This window comes from Poromitra crassiceps (assembly GCF_964638095.1).
Source record: "Poromitra crassiceps genome assembly, contig: HAP1_SCAFFOLD_650, whole genome shotgun sequence".
NCBI classification, from domain to species: Eukaryota; Metazoa; Chordata; class Actinopteri; order Beryciformes; family Melamphaidae; genus Poromitra; species Poromitra crassiceps.
The window spans coordinates 34,015-42,500 of record NW_028151758.1 but is presented as its reverse complement, the minus strand read 5'-3'; positions in this window follow the sequence as shown (position 1 = coordinate 42,500).

The following is an 8,486-nucleotide window of genomic DNA, read 5'->3' as shown; positions in this document are numbered from 1 at the left end:
ATCAAATTCAAGACACTGGTACTGGCCTACCGGGCAGTACACCAGTCAGCTCCCCTGTACCTGCAATCTATGGTCAGGTTCCAAACCTCTCAGCGCTCCCTTCGCTCCTCCACCAGTGCAGGTCGCCTCGCCCCTCCTTCGCTACGGGGGCTCAAAAGTCGCTCATCCCGATCTCGACTCTTCTCGTCCCTGGCACCTCAATGGTGGAACGAGCTTCCACCTTCGGTCAGGACGGCTGAATCACTGCCGATCTTTCGGAAAAGACTAAAGACGCACCTTTTCAGGCTCCATCTGGGCCCTTCTTGATCTAACTTCGTTCTCTCTCTTTCACCCAAAAAAAAAAAAAAAAAAAAAAAAACTAACCTTAACTTGTACCACTAACCTAAACTTGTACCACTGTTCCTTCAGAAGTGGTAGTTATCACAGACTGTGCTCCATAGTAGATTGCTCTATTGCTGACAAAAATGTGTTATTGTAAGTCGCTTTGGATAAAAGCGTCTGCCAAATGACGTAATGTAATGTAATGTAATGTAATGTAATGTGTCAAGCTCCAAAGACTAACTAACTTTTCTCATCATAATATTCTGTAAAGATCATTCATCATCATTATAATAAAATCATTGTTTATTCATCAAGTCTCCTGATTGAACTTGGTCGTATCACTGATGAAGACACATAAATATCAGAATGTGAGATGATTGGCAGTTCCTGCATGGTTTCCATTTTAAAATTTCATATTTTTCCAGGCAGACCCTATCTGACTGCGTTTTGCTTTTGGTGGATATTTGATATAAAGGTAAAGGTAAAGTCCCACTGATTGTCACACACCTGAGTGTGCGAAATTTGTTCTCCGCATTTGACCCACCTCCTGGGGGAGCGGTGAGCAGCAGCGTGCGCCGCGCTCGGGAATCATATGGTGATCTAACACCCCAATTCCATCCCTTTGATGCTGAGTGCCAAGCAGGGAGGCAAATTTTCCCATTTTTATAGTCTTTGGTATGACTCGGCCGGGGATCGATAATGGTAATGCATGCTGACAGTGGCTGGATAGGAACGGCATCCCTCTATCTGAACATTATTCTTCACATCAACAAAAGCTGTGGACTCAAAGTGGCTCTACAACAACATAAAATCTTTAATTGTGTGTATTGAAGTGCAATTTTGTAATTTTTCAAATTCCCAAAGTATTCAAGACTTGGAAATGATCAAATTAATTTGAATACTTTTCCAGACTTTCCAGACCTGCATAGGAACCCAGGTGCTGAGAAATATTGAACACACACAGAAAGAAACACACACTTGCTCTCATGCTGATATGCAAATAGAGATCCAACAAAACAAACACAGAGACACAGACACACACACACACACACACAGACAGACAGACAGACAGACAGACAGACACACACACACACACACACACACACACACACACACACACACACACACACACACACACACACACACACACACACACACACACACACACACACACACACACACACACACACAGCAGCCAGCGGAGGGGGTCACCAGCATGTCTGAGATATTACCGTTATACCTGCCACACGAGTGTCTGTTATATATATATGAGAGAGAGAGTGAGAGAACGGAATGTAAATATGCAGAAAACAGTATATATAACGGTATATATATATATATATATATATATATATATATATATATATATATATACATATATACACACACACACACACACACACACACACACACACACACACACACACACTTTCTGTGTTTTTCAACTTGTCTTACCTCATTCACATTTTACATCTATTTGCACACTATTTGCTTCAGTTAAAATTCGACTTTTTTTTTAATCTTACTTTTGCCTAGTATAGTATTTCTATAGTATTTCTTTTACATATATATTTTGTAATTCAGCATTTATGATTTACCTACCTCATTGTGAGTGTGTCCGTGTGTGTGTGTGTGTGTGTGTGTGTGTGTGTGTGTGTGTGTGTGTGTGTGTGTGTGTGTGTGTGTGTGTGTGTGTGTGTGTGTGTGTACATGCGTGTGTGTGCATGTGTGACTGCATGACTGTGCATCTGTGCATATAGGGTAAATAAAAATGTGGGTGCAGTGCAGGGATGTAACGATATCAAGCAACCACGGTTATCGTACCATAAGCTCTCCCTGTAATTTCATGCCCACTATTATTTTAAATGTACACAATATTTGACATTTAATCTGTAGTTTTACCATTAAATATATATTGAATACATTAGAACATATGGATCATGTCAAATTCTATTTATACACACCGTCACACGGTCGTACGCCACGTCAGCTCCTCCATCTGTTGTTGTTTACGGGGGAAACTTTTAAGTGACACACACTCGAGACCCCTCCTGCCGTCCACATCGCATCTACAAATCAGTACACATTGACAGTTAACAGCCACTAACACAAAGATTCACACACACACACACACACACACACACACACACACACACACATACACACACTTTTCTGTCAGAGCACTATGAGGCAGGTGTCAAACAAGTTTGTATGGTGTCAAGACCAAGATATTGACCCAATATTGTCTTTTTTTTATTTTTTATGTCAGCAGTCCATACGGGACGATTGTCATTGTTGTGGACTGTAAACTGTACAACTGTTTACACTGATGTAAAAGTGCTGAGAATGAAACCTACCACAACAGCCATTCTTATACATTCTCTAATTGGGGGTAATTACTGGTGAAATAATCAATTATAGTCAAATTAAACAATTATTTATTTTGACATTTGACCTCGATCCTGGAGGCCCCTCTGAGGGACCCCAGAAGGTATCCTGCACCTGACTTTGAGAACCACTGAGCTAGAAGAGTATAAAGCCAATAACTGTACAAAACTCCCATGTACAGTAAGGACTCTTTTGAATGTATTAGGCATTCAAGAAAAGTAGGGCTTTCAATTTGACGTGTCTCCTCAGAATTCAAGCTAATTTGACTCTAGTGCTTTGAAATGATCCAAAAGCAAAATAAACATCAATATTCCACTCATCACATACAGTACCATCTTGTATCAAAACTTCTGTTCATCGATTTAATGCAGAGAAAATGTTGCCAAGATTTTGGACCACTTTGTTTTGATCTGGATTGAGGAAAGGTAATTTGAACCAAGAGCTTTACTCTACATACGAATAGGAACCATTCATATCTAATTCCACACAGCATGCAAAGTCCCACTCACCCACTGGCTGATACTGATGTGCATACATCTCTCTTTTCACGTGAATAGCTGTCTGCTCTCTGTTTGCTTCTGGCCCCACCCAAAACAGCTGTGTGTGTGTGTGTGTGTGTGTGTGTGTGTGTGTGTGTGTGTGTGTGTGTGTGTGTGTGTGTGTGTGTGTGTGTGTGTGTGTGTGTGTGTGTGTGTGTGTGTGTGTGTGTGTGTGTGTGTGTGTGTGTGTGTGTGTGTGTGTGTGTGTGACTTTCAGGGTGTGGGTTACCTGCTCTCTATAGCTGCCTCTTCCCTCCCTGCCGGTGGCGATGCTCTGCCCCGTTCATCATTTTGTTCTAAAAAAAAAAAAAATACAAATGCAAACAAATACAAAAACAATATACAGTAATTCCATTTTGCATTAATTTCTATAAAGCATGTTTTTTGTTCCACGTGACACATTGTCATAGGCCGCATCATCTTTTGCAACAAAATGGATTTTGCATGTGCGTGTGCGTGTGTGCGTGTGTGTGTGTGTGTGTGCGCGTGTGTGTGTGTGTGTGCGTGTGCGTGTGCGTGTGCGTGTGTGTCTGACACTTTTGCGTGACTCGTTGATTAAAAACACAACAAACACACCTGTGGTAGGTAACACATGTGATAGGTAACACACACATTGATTCACATTCACACATTCAGTGGTTCTCAACCGTTGTCTACGTCAAGGACCCCTACACTGACGCAAGTTAGATGACGGACCCCCCATTTGACAGGATTTTTGCTTTTAGATGTTTTATTAAAAACGATTTCAGACAGACAAGTCCGTCTTTTATTGTCACACGATCACACATCAACACATGCCTGCGGCCACAAACACACTCATGCTGACGGTGGCCGGTGAAAAGTGTCCTCTGCATTTGACCCATCCTGGCTTGTCCTTTCCTCCGAGGGGCAGGCCAGGAGCAGTGGTCGCTTTCTCGTACAGCGCCCAGGGACCGACTTCGGGTGTTGTCGTCACTGGTCGGATGACGATGACGATCTGATCTTCTGCATGTTTTTAGTGGGGGGGGTTATATACGGAGGAACCCCCCTGGGGGAGCACGGGGAGAACATGCAAACTCCACACAGACAGAAAGGCCCTTACGACGAGATACCCCACCTGGGCAGTAGGCACTGAAGATATGGGGGGGAACACAACCACAGCGCCCACAGTGTCCCAGGCGAGAATCGAACTCAGGACCTTCTGACTGTGAGGCGACAGCTCTACCACTGAGCCACATACAGTGAATGAAGCCCATGACCAAAATAATGATACAAAATAGTTCTGTCAGCTGAGTTACTTATGGATGCAATTATAGTGTGTAATGAATGATGCCCCCCCCCCCCCCCCCCTCCCCCCGGAACCCTCTCAAGGACCCCTGTGGGTCACCGGACCGCACCTTGGGAACCGCTGATTTAAACACATTATGATCCTAAAGATGCGGTGGGAAAAAGTCTTACAAATGCTTTTTTTTTTAGAGAGACAAGATGTCAAAGGACAAGCAGATCCTCCCCCCATAGCCTGAAGCAGTGTAGTTAACACAGGGAGGGGCCGGTAATTAATAAAAAAGGGGGCAGGTAGGGAGGCGTAGCACTCCTGTTTGGGGGCGGGAACACCGCTTTGATCAACATCCCCCGGCCCACAGGACAGACTGTTCACAGTTCCTCTTATCTGCTTCTGCATCTGCTGCCACGTTAGGGGTGAGATACACAGACGCAAGTGAGACTAACAAACACACACACACACACACACACACGCACACGCACGCGCAGCACGCGGTCCACCGTGTCGGGGTCCGCGGGGTTGAGCGCCTGCTCCAGGAGGGCCTGCTCTACCACCAGCTCCACCAGCTGCTGCCGCCCGTTCACCGTCTGGAGCACCCGCAGGTTGGACACCACACGCATCAGCAGCACAAACTCCTCCCCCGTCACATCGTCCAGCACCTGGGACGCAAACATAACATCTGGATTGACGTCTGTTCTTGTGTGCTCCTTTCAGGTCAAGTTTATTTGTATAGCCCTAATTCACAAGCATGATGTCGCAGAGAGCTTTACAGAGAATATGTCTAGCTAAGCACCATCAATAAACAGGATTGAACAATCTTATATTAGAGACAGGGGGGGAGACGAATCACTAGATCAATCTCACATGGACTTATTCCAGTACCAGCTTACAAAAATAACTATGGACAGAGATCATTTTTTCACACATAAACAAAAATCTGGAATGAGATCCCATATCACATTAGAGCATTAACCTCCATTTCACATTTCAAACAGACCTATTACACACCTGCAACCACCGATTCAACTCATATAGCAACTTAGCCCTCATTCACACCATACGTCGAAGCCACGCACTTTAATTTCGGCGTCCTTGTTAACAGGCAAGAGCGTTCACACCAGCTGCACGCGTGCCATGTGCTCAAGCCAAGCTGAAGCTATCATCCACATCGTTCAGGATTCTGTTCTATTTTACAAGCGTGAAGCCAGTTTGATTCTAACACTTTTAACATCTGTAATGTCACTTTTAATCTTTTCCTGTATAAATGAGAAGTTCCACGATTCAGCGCAAGAATTCAGAAATCACGCTGGCAGCATACCATCCAAAATATTGTAATTCCATATTCCTCATAAAAATATCGCCCAGCATTTTGGCTCGTCAATTTCAGACGCTGATTTCTGTTCGGACATTCTAGAGAACTACGGAAGAATGTATGTAAAGAAGTATTGACTTGGAATTCTTTGGCATGCACAGTGCACATTTGCTCAAAAAAAAAAAAAAAACTCTCTCGTAACGGGACAAGCCCCGTCTTTTATTGTCACACGAACACCACAACACATGCATGCGGCCACAACACACTCATGCTGACGGTGGCCGGTGAAAAGTGTCCTCTGCATTTAACCCATCCAGGCATGTCCTTTCCTCCGGGGGGCAGGCCAGGAGCAGTGGTCGCTTTCTCGTACAGCGCCCAGGGATCAACTTCGGGTGTTGTCGTCACTGGTCGGATGACGATGACGATCTGATCTTCTGCATGTTTTTGGTGGGAGGGGTTATATACGGAGGAACCCCCTGGGGGAGCACGGGGAGAACATGCAAACTCCACACAGACAGAAAGGCCCTTACGACGAGATACCCCACCTGGGCAGTAGGCACTGAAGATATGGGGGGGAACACAACCACAGCGCCCACAGTGTCCCAGGCGAGAATCGAACTCAGGACCTTCTGACTGTGAGGCGACAGCTCTACCACTGAGCCACATACAGTGAATGAAGCCCATGACCAAAATAATGATACAAAATAGTTCTGTCAGCTGAGTTACTTATGGATGCAATTATAGTGCGTAATGAATGATGCCCCCCCCCCCCCCCCCTCCCCCCGGAACCCTCTCAAGGACCCCTGTGGGTCACCGGACCGCACCTTGGGAACCGCTGATTTAAACACATTATGATCCTAAAGATGCGGTGGGAAAAAGTCTTACAAATGCTTTTTTTTTTAGAGAGACAAGATGTCAAAGGACAAGCAGATCCTCCCCCCATAGCCTGAAGCAGTGTAGTTAACACAGGGAGGGGCCGGTAATTAATAAAAAAGGGGGCAGGTAGGGAGGCGTAGCACTCCTGTTTGGGGGCGGGAACACCGCTTTGATCAACATCCCCCGGCCCACAGGACAGACTGTTCACAGTTCCTCTTATCTGCTTCTGCATCTGCTGCCACGTTAGGGGTGAGATACACAGACGCAAGTGAGACTAACAAACACACACACACACACACACACGCACACGCACGCGCACACGCACACGCACACGCACACGCACACGCACACACACACACACACACACACACACACACACACACACACACACACACACACACACACATTTGTTAACTGTCTGTCTCTTACTTTCACTGAAAATGACAGGATAAAAATACAGCAAAAGCTGACAGACAGTGACGACATGGTAAATTAAATGATACATAAATTAAATGGTAGCCTAAATAAATGATAAGCTGGCCAATGTAGCAAAAACATTTTCAGCGTTAATTGGTGAAAGTCTTGAACCACAGGTTACATCAGTCTGATCATTGCAGTGTGTTACAGTGTGTTACAGTGTGTTACAGTGTGTTACAGTGTGTGTGAGTGTTTGGCCAGGATTCTCTTGAAAAGGATTTGAAATGTGCTTTACGTAACTCACTGGAATAGCAAAGTGTGGACGTGTCATTCACAATCTTTCATTGAACAGGTTGATTCTGATATCTGCTGATTTAATAACAGGTTGATTCTGATATGTGTTGATTTAATAACAGGTTGATTCTGATATCTGTCAATTTAATAACAGGTTGATTCTGATATCTGTTGATTTAAATGATGGGGGGAAATACTTCATGCAACAACAGCCTTGGGTCAACGACAATACGCACCAACCTATTTACGGTAACTCTTATCCCTTTTATTTATTTTATAGCACAAACGGTACAAATAACAGTACATAACTTTAATAGCAATTTATTTATTTCATTTTATTTAACCTTGATTTATCCAGGGAGGAGCATTGGAAATTGAGAGCAAGCTCTATTTTTCAAGCACATACAATAAATACAATTACGAAATTGCAGTACATAAAAAATCACATGAAAATCACAGATGCAGACACATATTGAATGCATCCTCAAGTAGCACCTGAATGTCTCTATGGAGACCAGTCACCTGAATGTCTCTATGGAGACCAGTCACCTGAATGTCTCTATGGAGACCAGTCACCTGAATGTCTCTATGGAGACCAGTCACCTGAATGTCTCTATGGAGACCAGTCACCTGAATGTCTCTATGGAGACCAGTCGGTCCAGTTTGAGAGCGTCCTGAAGCTTGTTCCATCTATCAGGAGCATAAAAGGTGAAAGCGGTCTTTCCTGACTCAGTATTCAGACGTGTGTCTGCGAGCATGTCTGATATCCTGAAGCACTAAAACTTACAAGCAAAGACAAATACGATGGAAGCTTGCCACACACGGCCTTAAATAAATCAACAAAAGACGATCTCTTCAAGAGGTCAACCCACTTTTTCTGAGTGTAAAACTCATCACCGCAGTAATAAACCGCAGAGCACTGTGAAACACTTCATCAAAGTGGCTTCAGTGTGGCAGGTGAAGCATCATGCATGTAGAGTACATCACCATAATCAAAGACAGACATTGATTTTCCTTCTCCTGACCAGCATATTAAATCCAATGTCTAATTGAATTTCTTCAATAACTGATCAAAATT